At 45.5% G+C, this 13679-nt stretch overlaps 2 protein-coding genes across 6 annotated transcripts in view; both read left to right on the top strand.

Moving 5' to 3' along the window:
- The window catches only part of rpl31 (ribosomal protein L31), a 179165-nt gene that overhangs the window by 87340 nt on the left and 78146 nt on the right, over nucleotides 1–13679 (top strand). Inside the window, exon 1 of one of the 2 annotated variants that reach the window (XM_072263265.1) lies at nucleotides 2182–2185. The exons of the other annotated variant lie outside the window; for it this stretch is intronic. The gene's annotated coding sequence lies outside the window, so the exon portion shown is untranslated. Of the gene's footprint in view, nucleotides 1–2181; nucleotides 2186–13679 lie in introns of those variants that run through there. 2 annotated transcript variants of the gene reach the window in all.
- The window catches only part of LOC140200242 (neuronal PAS domain-containing protein 2-like), a 112537-nt gene that overhangs the window by 29803 nt on the left and 69055 nt on the right, over nucleotides 1–13679 (top strand). Inside the window, exon 2 of one of the 4 annotated variants that reach the window (XM_072263263.1) lies at nucleotides 8938–9003. The exons of the other annotated variants lie outside the window; for them this stretch is intronic. The gene's annotated coding sequence lies outside the window, so the exon portion shown is untranslated. The remainder of the gene's footprint in view (nucleotides 1–8937; nucleotides 9004–13679) is intronic. 4 annotated transcript variants of the gene reach the window in all.

Genomic DNA, 13679 nt, shown 5'->3' with positions numbered 1-13679 from the left:
TAATGCATATTCTCTCTCAAAAGAACTATGTATTTTATTAACACTTTCTATATTAGAATAGCAGACTGGGTTTGTCTTCTCCTAGAACAATCCATCCTCCCAAACACACGTGCCATCCCAGGAAATAATCTATCAAACATATGTAATTCTCTGTACATTGTACGTGTCTAGGATAAGGAGAATGGAGTTGTAAATGATATTCCATGTGCCACCTTCCCGGTGACAAAAATAATTGGAGCAATAAGTATTTTGCAATAAAAACCACACAGTTTGCTTTGGAAACTGCTTATCATACCTGCATGGTAACCTTAAGTGATTTTCTTTCTGCAAAGTCACCCAGTTCCCTTTGAAGACCAAACCCTTCCAATTTTTCAGTGTTTAAAAGTACTCTGTTTATTTTTCAAATTCTAAATTTGGTGTAAGTGTCACTGGAAGTTTGATCTAAAAGAGAAGTTTCAATGAAAGTCTTAATATGGAAAGCATTTGGATCAGTGGAAGTCAGTGAATTGAAAACCGAGATGCAGATATTGGAGCAATGTTTTGGGGTGGATTTGAAAGAGCAAAGAGGAAAAAATAGGGAAGTATGGAAGGGACGTGCACAGAGGCAAGTGTATGTGGAATGGGAAGCAATGGGAACTGAAGGATGTTTCAGGAAAAGGAGAAGTGAAAGCTAGTGATAGCATCTTACATTTTAGACATTAGGAATCAGCTAGAGGCCAAACAACTTGCTTCATATACTTGAAGGTGTTGTATGTTTAGTATTCAGTAGTGTAAGATTAAATACATCTTCCTGAGAAAACAGTGATGATGGTTCTAAAAAAGAAACTTATCCAACAATCTAAATGTTTTCACGTTATCAGTCTGAATATTTTTGTTGTTAGAGATGGTATTTACATAACTGAACTTCCAAAACTCTTTGGCTAGTGTGAAATTTGTCCTGTTCTATTTGCTGTAGCACTTCATGACTAGGAAGTGTATTATATTTTATGCATGTGGTAACATGAAAGGAGAACAAATATCTGAGATTAAGGCAACATTTACTTCTTTACATCTCCCAGGAAATGTTAATAGTTTTGGAAGCGTGAGCTTGAGATGATATGTGGTTGTGAGAAGGACAATAGAGCAGAAGGAAACTGAATCAAAGTTCAAAGAACGTTTATTATCAAAGTACATGTATGTCACCATATACAAGGGGTGATTAATACATTCGTGTCCTAAGGTAGAAGGAGTCAATTTTAGAAAACTTAGCACATTTATTTTTCAACATAGTCCCCTCCTACATGTGCACACTTAGTCCAGCGGTCGTGGAGCATACGGTTCCCTTCTTTGTAGAAGTGGTCCACAGCAGGGGTGATTGATAGGTTCGTAGCCTAAGGTAGAAGGAGATGAGTTATTTACTTCAAACTTTCTGCATTATCACTCAAAGAGTTGAACTGCACATGCATGTAACGAGAGCGTCTTGGACCTCCAGGTGGTCCACAGCAGGGGTGATTGATAAGTTTGTGGCTGTGGGTAGAAGGAGATGAGTTATACAGCTCTTGTTACATGCACATGCAGTTCAACTCTTTGAGTGAAAACGCAGAAAGTTTGAAGTTAATAACTCATCTCCTTCTACGTCAGGCCAGGAACTTATCAATCACCCCTCCTATTACCCTGAGATTCATTTTCTTGTAGGCATTTACAGTAAAAAATAGAATCAATGATAAATCTCACACAAGACGAACAAACAATATACAAAATACAACAAATTGTGCAAATCCAAAAATAATAAAACAAACAAAATAATAATAATAAATACATAAATAAACAATAAATATTGAGAAGATGAAGAGTCCTTGATAGTGAGTCCATAATGGTGGGAATAGTTCGGTGATGGGGTGAGTGAAATTGAGTAAAGTTATCCCTTCTGGGTCAAGAGCCTGATGGTTGAGGGATATTAACTGCTCCTGAGCCTGCTGGTGTGAGTTCTGAGGCTCCTGTACCTTCTTCCTGATGGCAGCAGCAAGAAGAAAGCATGGCCTGGATGGTGGGGGTTCTTGATGAAGGATGCAGTTTTCTTGCAACAGTGCTCTTTGTAGTTGTGCTCATTTGTGGGGAGGGCTTTACCCATGATGGACTGGGCTATATCGACTACTGTTTTTTGGGCTTTTCCTTTCAAGGGCATTGATGTTTCCATACCCGGCAGTGATGAGACCAGTCATTATTCTCACCACATTAAAAATAACATTAGAGAGAAGGGAAACCTTTCCTGTTCATTAATAAAAATATCCAAGTTGTGTGGATCATTAGAAGAATTTCATCATGGTGAATGTCACATCTCCCAAAAGTACACAAGTTCTTCCTGTTGAGGAAAGCCAAGTTGCTGGATACTTCCAACTGCTGGCATTGCTCAGAGGCAAAGATCACATTCTATATCCTTGGAGATGCATACTAATGTGCTGTCTAATATCAGTTGGTGAGCACACATAAAATGATCCAGGACTGTGGTGGAAATTGTCATAGGTGTCCTAACTAGGATCCACATGCTGTATATGTCAAATAGGTTCCCAACCTAACTAATCAAAGACAGCAGCCGTTGCTGGAGGAAGAAGAGCAGGGAGCCCAGAGCCCGAGGGGCATGCTTTGGAGATAGGAGAGAAACAGGTGTAGGAGGAAAATAGCAGCCATCAGAAGGATGTGTTTGCTCAACACCCACAACCTCATCATCCAGCTGAGTGAATTAGGTTGCCTGCATGGGATATAAGGAACTCTCTAATAGAGAGATTGTTTTCATAACGGAGAGAAAATTTTCATTTTTTCAAACTTCTGGTCATGCCTCCTCCCCTTTCACCATTCCCCATTCCCCTTTCCCCTTTCCCTCTCTCACCTTATCTCCTTACCAGTCCATCCCTCTGGTGCTCCTCCCCCTTTCCTTTCTTCCATGGCTTTTTGTCCTCTCCTATCAGATTTCCCCTTCTCCCGCTGTGTATCTCATTCACCAATCAACTACCCAGCACTTTACTTCACCCCTCCCAGTTTCACCTATCACTTTGTGTTTCTTCCTCCCCTCCCCCCACGTTCTAACTCTGACTCCTCATCTTTTTTTTCTCTCCAGTCCTGATGAAGAGTCTCGGCCTAAAACATCAACTATACCCAGCGCTGCCTGGCCTGCTGAGTTCCTCCAGCATTTTATGCATGCTGCCTGACCATTTTCATAAGGAGTCTGCAAAATAAAATTCACCAATGCAAACCATGTGATCCTTTCCTTATCATCGTTAACCACCGCATAGTTGTCCAGCCAGTCAGACAGGAGTGTCCACAAAGTGGGTATTTTCCTGTGTTGGTCCATGAATAACTTGTGAATGAGTTCCTACTCCAATTACTTAAAGGCATGTTACAACATCTCTATATTTCTTACTGTGTGATCTCTGCCTAAAATAGTTCTTCTTTGAGGATCACATCTCTGCAGATGTAAACGGGGGTCTGCAGATACGGTTGACATGCTGCGTAAAATCACAAAGTGTCTTTTACTTCTGCTCCAGTGGGTGGGGGTGATCAATCCAGGAGGTGGCCTGTAGCCATCTCTGCCCAGATCTTCCTGTAGCTTACCTTCTGGAGCTATTGTTTGTTGCTGCATTCAATTAAGTACAGTCATCCTCATAAGGTGACTCGAGATTATAATAAACTGAAACTTTGAACATTTCAGATTACAATAAATTCACCTGAATAAAAACCCTGTTTACATTTAATTACTGATGGTTCAGATCCAGTGTTCATTTTGGTGAATGATGATGTAATGTGTTTTCCATTAGCATTACTTACACTGTCCTAAATTCTTTTCTATTTACCAACTCGTATCCGCAACATTCAGAGTTTTAATCCTGATGCACTTTAGATGGCTTTATTCCAAGAAGCAGTAAATAATGAAGCTCTTATCAAACATGTCCTTAGGTTACTCTTATATTTGCCTAAATGAACTTCTACTGGTCATGAGGGAAATGTTAAGAATTTTTGCATTACCGCTTGCCTGATTAGTTTTTGCATCAAAGGTCTTTGTAATACCAGTTAAAATGGCAATACATTGAATCTTAAAACTATTCTAGTGTGCAGTGGCTGGAAACATAGAACACAGAACATTGCCGTGGAATACAGGCCCTTTGGCCCATGATGTTGTGCCAATAGTCCTCCATTTTTCTATCACCCATATGCCTATTTAAGAGTTTCTAAATGTCCCTTCCTCTACCACCACCCCCAGCAAGGTGTTCCATGCACCCACTACTCTCTGTATAAAAGGCTTACCTCTGACGTCCCCTCTATGCTTTCCTCCAGTCACCTTAAAATTATGCCCCTTCATATTAGCCATTTCCACCCTGGGAAAAAACCTCTGGCTGTCCACTTGATCTATGCCTCTTATCATCTTGTCACCATTATCAAGTCAATTCTGCAAGCAGAGTCAGACACAAGGAGGAAGCCAGGATTAAAATTGTGGACTTCACAAATCAGAATCAAATTTAATATCCTCAACATTTAAAGTTGTTAACTTTATGGCAGCAGTACAGTGAAATATATGATAAAAAAATAGAGTAAAAACAGAGTTACATTACATATACATATATATATTCAATAGTTAAAACAAAATAAGCAGTACAAAAAAACAGAAATAAAAAAGTAGTGAGGTAGTGTTCATGGGTTCAATGTCCATTTAGAAATCAGATGGTAGAGGGAAAGGAGCTGTTCCTGAATTGCTGAGGGTGTGTCTTCAGGCTTCGATACCTCCCTCCTGTCAGTGTAAAGGGGGGCGTATCCTGAGTGGTGGAGATCTTTAATTGCCTTCCTAAGGTATCACTCCTTGGATACTACGGGGGCTGGTACCCATGATGGAGATGACTAATTTTATAAGTTTCTACAACTGCACCCCCACCGCGCCCCCCCCCCCTTACCAGCCAATGATGCAGCCAGTCAGAATACTCTCCATGGCACATTTGTAGAAGTTCTCAAGTGTTTTAGTTGAGAAACCAAATCTCAAACTCCCAGTGGAATACAGCTGCTATCTTGACCTCTTTGTAGCTGCATCAATATATATATTGTGTCGAGGTTAGGTCCTCAGAGACATTGACACCCAGGAACTTGACATTTAGGTTAGATTATTAGATTAGATTATGAGGACACTCAGTCCTCGTTTATTGTCATTTAGAAATGCATGCATTAAAAAATAATATGATGTTCCTCCAGTATGATATCACAGAAACACAAGACAGACCAAGACTAAAACTGACAAAAACCACATGATTATAACATATAGTTACAACAGTGCAAAGCAATACTGTAATTTGATAAGAGCAGACCATGGGCACGGTAAAAAAAAAGTCTCAAAGTCCCCATAGCCCCAACATCTCATGCAGACGGTTGAAGGGAGAAACTCTCCCTGCCATGAGCTTCCAGCACCACAAACTTGCTGATGCAGCATCCTGGAAGCACCCGACCACAGTCCAACTCTGAGTCCGTCTGAAAACTTCGAGCCTCCGATCAGCCCTCCGACACCGAGCACCGAGCACCATCTCTGCCGAGCGCTTCGACCCCGGCCCCGGCAACAGGCAACAGGCAACAGGCAATAGGCAAAGCCAGGGATTTGGAGCCTTCCCCTCCGGAGATTCTCGATCGCACAGTAGCAGCGGCAGCGAAGTAGGCATTTCAGAAGTTTCACCAGATGTTCCTCCGTGCTCTCACATCTGCCTCCATCAAATCAGAATTGTGCACGGCATCCTACTTGACAGATAACAGATATTCATCAACGGAGAGGCCGCGTGCGCTGCGTCACACCGCCTTCTTGTCCTCCCGCCAGTTCACTCTTCACTCTCTCCACTTCTGATCCCTCTGTGAGGATTGGTTTGTGTTCCCTTGTCTTACTCTTGCTGGTCTTGCTGAAGGTTGTTGCTGCGACACCACTCCACTAACTCGTATATCTTGCTCTGTATGCCCTGTCATCACCATCTACGATTCTGCCAACAATTCCATCATCAGCAAATTTATAGATGCCATTTGAGCTGTGCCTAGCCACACAGTCATTCAGGTAGAGAGGGTAGAGCAGTGGGCTAAGCACACATCCCTGAGGTGCGCCAGTGCTGACTGTCAGCGAGGTGGAGATGTTATTTCCAATCCACACCGATAGTGGTCTTCCAGTTAGGAAGTCAGGGATCCAGTTGCAGAGGGAGGTACAGGAGCCTAGGTTCTGTTGGCTGCAAATTTCCAATTCTCTGTTAAAATTGAATCAAATAGTATAGAAAAATAAGGTACTGTAAGAGCTAATTTCAAAGCAAACCTAAGATAAGGACGAGTGGGGATCTCATTGAAACCTTTCGAATGTTGAAAGGCCTAGATAGGGTAGATGTGGAAAGGATGTTTCCCATTGTGGGAGAGTCTAGGACAAGAGGGTACGGCCTCAGGATAGAGGGGTACCCTTTCAGAACAGAGATGCAGAGAAATTTCTTCAGCCAAAGGGTGGTGAAGTTGTGGAATTTGTTGCCACGGGCAGCTGTGGAGGCCAGGTCATTGGGTGTATTAAGGCAGAGATTGATAGGTTCTTGACTGGACATGGCACTAAAGGTTACGGGGAGAAGGCCGGGAACTGGGGTTGAGAAGGAGATAAAAAAAGGATCAGCCATGATTGAATAGTGGAAGAGGCTCGATGGGCCAGATGGCCTGATTCTGCTCATATATCTTATGGTCTTATAAATTTGCAATGTAACCTTAGTCCTTCCAGCACCATGATCAAAATCAACTGAATCCCTGAGGAAGATCACATAAATATTAGCACAAATTATATTCTGCACACATTGGTACATTTCTTTGCACTGATTAAAAAAATTAGAAGAAAGTCATGCCTAGAAGATTGGCTGCACTCCACAATAAATTAATTACCTGTCATTGAGAAGTCATCCATAAAGGTAATCATCCTGAAACATTCATCTGTGCAGCGCTGGAAAACTGCATTAAACTATTTTGCATCTTATTTTATCTTATTATTCGCCTGATATGTTCAGTCTTTGCATCGAAGTTCTTTGTAATATGGGGTAAGGCTGCAGTAATGGAGTCCTAAAGCTATTCTAGTGTGCAGTGGCTGGAAGCAGAGCAGGACACAAGGAGAAAGCCAGTACTACAATTGCAGATTTCAGAAATCAGGTTGTTAGTTTCCGATCCTCAATCACAATTTATTTTCCATAAAAATTAATGTAATTGAATATAAAAGCATGGAACAATAATGCACTGTAAGATCTAATTTTGAAGCACAACTAAAATACAATTTTTGCATTATTACTTGCCTGACAGGAGTTTCTGAGAGAATTGACACAAATCTTTAATACAGTACATTATCTTTTTGAGACCAGATTTTCTTGTGCCTCTCTGCTGTTTCACTGGCACCCAACCTGCCAAGTAAGTGTAATGCCCAAGCTTCACTTTCAATTATATTGGACTAAGTAAAGACTGGAGTTGTTCTCTCAAAAAAAACTTGTTTTTACTAATGCTGAAGACTCCTCAGCAGTTTTATTTCAGTGGTCAGACACATTTCAGCTTCTGCACATTCTTAGCAGAATGTGCACAAATCTCTGAAAACAAACTTCTTGAAAAGTGTCTCAAACTGGAGTCCTAATCACCAGACGATGTGATTTCAATGGGTTCCTTTTAAAATTTTAGAGGCTCGAAATGCCAGAAAAAATCCTGCAGCTTGATAATTTCATCAGGTGAGAAATTAGTTAAAACAAAACAGAAGAAAGGCTTCTAACAAAAAGGAGTTCCGTTTAGAAACCTGGGATTAGTGATATACCACAGGGGACCCTTAACTATATGCAACATGCATTAACAGCTTGTATAGGAATGTTGGGTATATGCTTAGAAAGTTTCTAGATGACACACACAGACATCCCACCTCTCCCCGAAGTTCCGGGAGTCTCCCACATATTAATAGTGGCTCCTTGATGCCCACAAATTATATACAATATCCCGGAAGTCAATTTTTTTGAGTGAGAGAGAGAGAGAGAGAGAGCAAGCGCGCGCCATGACAGAGTGTTCCAAAAACGTACGTCACCCCAGAATACCCTAAAGTGTACCTCTGCCTAATAGGGGTCAAAAATAATGACAGTGTTGCTCGCTGCACTGTTTGCAACAGTGATTTTTCTATTGCCCATGGTGGGTTAAGACTGTAAAAGACATGTTGAGGTGAGACTAACAGGTGTCATTCGTTCATTAACATAGCCAATGTTACTTAAACTACCTGGCTAGCTGCTAAGGAGCTACTGTATTGCAGACATCCCACCTCTCCCGGAAGTTCCGGGAGTCTCCCACAAATTGATGGTGCTACCTCCCTGAAATGAGGAGTATAATCTTCAATTACAGGGAGATATTGATCAGCTGCTAAAATAAACAAATAAAGGCAGATGAAATTTAATTCCAATAAGTGTGAAGCACTCTGTGGAAAACTAATAACTGTAGAACACACACAATGAATGTCTGGGTCCTATGGAATATTGAGGAACAGAGGGCCCCTGATGTACAAGGTGACAACACAGAAAGCAAGTTGATGAGGAAGGCATGTGGGATACTAGCCTTAATTATCTTGGATGTAAAATATAAGAACAAGGAGGTTATGGTACAAATTTATAAAACATTAGGTCACAGCTGAAGTACTGTGTGCAGTGCTGTTTATCCAGTTTAACTTTCAAGGTTTCTTCCAGGAGCAATATTTATGTTGGTTGCTGTCATTCATTTCTGTGAGCTCTATGGGTCCCGGTATTGTTCTCAAAGTCAAAATTAAGATCATTCTCACTCAGAAATCGAGTTTTAAGACCATCAGGGTACAGTACCTCTATTGATAAATGTTCAATATGACAACTTGCTGCTGCATTGCAGAAATCAAAAGCAGGGTCTCGGCCCTAAACGTCGACTCTTTATTTTTCTCCATAGATGCTGCCTGATCTGCTGAGTTCCTCCAGAATTTTGTGTGTGTTAGTCAAAAGAAGCCCAGCGAAGGTACCTTTGGATTTTTGTTTACTGTGACCTCAGCATTGAGAACTGGCACTAAGAAATACCTAAATGTGGATATCCAAAGGGGGCACTCACTCTCACCCTTCAGTGGTTGGGAACTATTGGAAAAAGTCCTGAAGGACAAGATTAACCTGTGCTTGAAAGACAGGGGTTGATCAAGGATAGTCGGTATGGCTTTGTTGGAGGGAATTTGTTGATAAAGGCTGTTCAGTTGACAGCATCCACATGGAGTAAGAACTTTAACAAGATTCCTCATGGGACACTAGTCTAAAAGGTTAGAAGCCACTGATCCACAGAGTTTGGAAATCAGATCTTAAACTTGCCAAATTGGATTCATGAAAGTTGTTTGAGGTTACAATAAACTGAGAAAGTGGGCAAGGGAATGGCAGATGGAACTTAATTCAGGCAAGTGCAATGATGCAATTTAGAAAATTAAATCAGGGCACGATATATACTGTGAATGACAGGACTCGGGTGGAGGGGGGGATGTATTGTAGAACGGAGGGGGATAAATATATCATTCTTTGAAAGTGGCAACACGGGTAGACAAGGTGGTGAAGAAGGGCCTGGCATACGTGCCTCCATTGGCTAGGGTCTGAGGAGAGGAGTTAGGACATAATGTTACAGTTGTGCAAGATGCTGGTTTGGCCCTACTTGGAGTTCTATGTGCAGTTCTGGTTATTACACTTGAGGAAAGGGACGATTAAGCTCGAGAAGGTACAGAAGAGATTCACAAGGATTTTGCCTTGATTGTAGGGCTTCAGATATATTAGGAGAGATCAGGCAGGCTGGGTTTGTTCCTACTGAAACAAAGGAAGCTAAAGGGCGAAATGATATAAAATTGTAACAGACATAAGATGGGGTAGATAACCCGAGATTGTTTCCCGTGGCAGGGGTATCTAAAACTACTGGCACAATGGCGGGGGCATTGGGAGCAAGGGTGGACCCAAATGCAAGACATATCTTGTGAGGTTACTTAGATTTAGTTTATTGTTCGATACCAGGAGAGCAAGGCAGGAGCAGGAGTAGCGAACTGGACAAGAACTGAGGACTACGACTAGGCTGGGGCCAAGGGTCTAGGCTTGGACTTGGAATTGGCTCCCAGAACTAGAGGAGACATGAAGAGGCTAGGGTATGGACTCCAAGCCAGAGACTGGGCTAGGACCCAGTACCTGGGTCTTGCCTCGGGCTCGGACCCCAGAACCAGGCAAAGACATGACATGGGCTAGGGAGAGGAGGAACATGGGAACACAGAGCCTCGGTCTCAGGGAGCAGGTACATGGAACCATGGACACATACACAGAACACAGAGTCGGGACCCCTCCTTGGGTACAGGACATAGGGCCGGGACTCACACACAGAACAGAGAGCCGGGACCCCTCCTTGGGTACAGGACATAGGGCCGGGACTCATGACCCTCCGCGGGGCAACAGCAAGACGACCTGACTTACCCCACAGAGGCAAGGACAAGACAAGACAAGACACGACTCCCAGCGGGGCAACGGCAAGACGGCCAGACGGCCAGACTTACCCCACAGAGGCGAGGACAGGACAAGACAAGACATGACTCCCCGCGGGGCAACGGCAAGACAGCCAGACGGCCAGACTTACCCCACGGAGGCGAGGACAAGACAAGACAAGACCAACACGAACGGACACCAGACAATACCTATCTAGCTCCGGTGATGGAACTAGACTGAAATGCAGGCGGGGGCTGCAGACGAGGGCTAGAGGCAAGAGGGGCAGAGAAGGGATTCAGTCAAGGGGGTAGGACAGGAATCACAGATTGCCAGGGCCAGGACTAGACTCGGAACTGGAAGCCACCAGGGCCAGGTCTTGACATGGTACTTGAACACCGCCAGGGCCAGGACTGGACATGGTACTTGGATGCCACCGGAGCCAGGACGTGGACGTGGTACTTGGATGACGCCAGGGCCAAGACTTGAATGTGGTACTTGGATGCCGCCAGGACCAGGACGTGGACGTGGTACTTGGATGCCACCGGAGCCAGGACATGGTGCTTGGAACCTCCGGGTAGTGCCGAGCTCTCGACTCGGCCTGGGAACAGTAGACAGTGGCTCTTGATTCTCTCCAGTGGGTTAACTGACAGATCCACCTTGATGAGGAAACTTTGCAGGCTCGCTTCGGCGAGGTAACTTGACAGGGTTGCTCCAGTGAGGAAAGGTGAATTACCGGCACTCGCTTCGGACAGAGACTAGGCTTGCTCCGGCCAAATGACATTGGCACGCCGTGACTTTGCAGACTTCCCAGATGCTCCTACACCGAACGGCTGAAAGCCGGAGACTATAAACTACCGGTTCAGCCGAGTGTTAATTGCCTCTAATCACCAAAGTCGAGGGACACGGGAAAACAGGGAATCAACAGTCCAGATCATAACATAAACAAGCTAAATTTAAAGGGACCCCGATCCGGGCCATGACAGTACCCCCCCTCCCAATGCCTCCAGGTGACCAACAGATTTGCCTGTATTATCGATGACCCGGGTGGGTGGAGGGGATTTGGCTGGTGGGCAAAACAGAACAACACCTTGACTTTCAGGCTGACAAGAGTTTGGAAAAACAGTTTGTGTCTGCTGGGTCCATGTTTGGCGAGAGCGTTCTGTCACAATGGCGGGGGCATTGGGAGCAAGGGTGGACCCAAATGAAAGACATATCTTGTGAGGTTACTTAGATTTAGTTTATTTTTCAATACCAGGAGAGCTAGGCAGCAGGAGTAGCGAACTGGACAAGAACTCAGGACTACGACTAGGCTGGGGCCAAGGGTCTGGGCTAGGACTCAGAATCGGCTCTCAGAACTAGAGGAGACATGAAGAGGCTAGGGTATGGAGTCCGAGCCCGAGACTGGGCAAGGACCCAGTACATGGATCTTGCCTCGGGCTTGGACCCCAGAACCAGGCATGGACATGACATGGGCTGGGGAGAGGAGGAACATGGAAAACAGAGCCTCGGTCTCGGGAGAGCAGGTACATGGAACCATGGACACATACACAGAACACAGGGTCGGGACCCCTCCTTGGGAACAGGACATAGGGCCAGGACTCCCACACGGAACAGAGAGCCGGGACCCCTCCTTGGGTACAGGACATAGGGCCGGGACTCACACACAGAACAGAGAGCCGGGACCCCTCCTTGGGTACAGGACATAGGGCCAGGACTCATGACCCTCCACGGGGCAATGGCAAGACGGCCTGACTTACCCCACGGAGGCAAGGACAAGACAAGACAAGACACGACTCCCTGCGACGCAACGGTAAGACGACCTGACTTACCCCACAGAGGCGAAGACAGGACAAGACAAGACATGACTCCCCCCAGGGCAATGGCAAGATGGCCAGACTTACCCCACAGAGGCGAGGACAAGACAAGACAAGACCAACACGAATGGACACCAGACAGTACCTATCTAGCTCCAGTGATGGAACTAGACCAAAGTGCAGGTGGGGGCTGCAGACGAGGGCTAGAGGCGAGAGGGGCAGAGAAGGGATTCAGTCAAGGGGGTAGGACAGGAATCACAGACTGCCAGGGCCAGGACTAGACCTGCTACTTGGACGCCGCCAGGGCCAGGACTAGACTCGGAACTGGAAGCCGCCAGGGCCAGGACTTGACGTGGAACTTGGACGCCGCCGGGGCCAGGACTTGGACGTGGTACTTGGACGCTGCTGGGACCAGGACTTGACGTGGTACTTGGACGCCGCCAGGGCCAGGACTTGGACGCCGCCGGGGACAGGACTTGGACGTGGTACTTGGACGCCGCCGGGGCCAGGACTTGGACGTGGTACTTGGTCGCCGCCAGGGCCAGGACTTGGACGTGGTACTTGGACGCCGCCGGGGCCAGGACTTGGACGTGGTACTTGGACGCCGCCGGGGCCAGGACTTGGACGTGGTACTTGGACGCCGCCGGGGCCAGGACGTGGGTGTGGTACTTGGTCGCCGCCAGGGCCAGGACTTGGACGTGGTACTTGGACGCTGCCGGGACCAGGACTTGACGTGGTACTTGGATGCCGCCAGGACCAGGACTTCAACGTGATACTTGGATGCCACCAGAGCCAGGACATGGTTCTTGGAACCTTTGGGTAGTGCCGAGCTCTCGACTCGGCCCGGGAACAGAAGACAGCGGCTCTTGTTTCTCTCCAGTGGGTTAACTGACGGACCCACCTTGAAGAGGAAACTTTGCAGGCTCGCTTCGGCGAGGTAACTGAACAGGGTTGCTCCGGTGAGGAAAGGCGAATTACTGGCACTCGCTTCGGGCGGAGACAAGACTTGCTCCGGCCAGATGACATTGGCACGCCGTGACTTTGCAGACTTCGCAGACGCTCCCGCACCAAACGGCTGAAAGCCGAGACTATAAACTACCGGTTCAGCCGAGTGTTAATTGCCTCTAATCACCAAAGTCGAGGGACACGGGAAAACAGGAAATCAACCATCTGGGTCATAATATAAACAAGCTAAATTTAAAGGGACCCCGATCCGGACCATGACAACTACAGGGCCCAGGTTTAAGATAAGAGGAAGAAGGTTTAAAGGGGATCAGAAGGATAAATGTTTCCATACAAAGAATAGTTTGTATTTGGAATGAGCTGCACGAGAACTTGGTAGAGACAGGAATATTAACAATATTTAACAGGCATCTTAACAAGAATG

Source organism: Mobula birostris, chromosome 7 (assembly GCF_030028105.1).
Source record: "Mobula birostris isolate sMobBir1 chromosome 7, sMobBir1.hap1, whole genome shotgun sequence".
NCBI lineage: Eukaryota > Metazoa > Chordata > Chondrichthyes > Myliobatiformes > Myliobatidae > Mobula > Mobula birostris.
The sequence above is the reverse complement of the archived record's forward strand: the minus strand, read 5'-3'. Positions and strand labels throughout refer to the sequence as shown.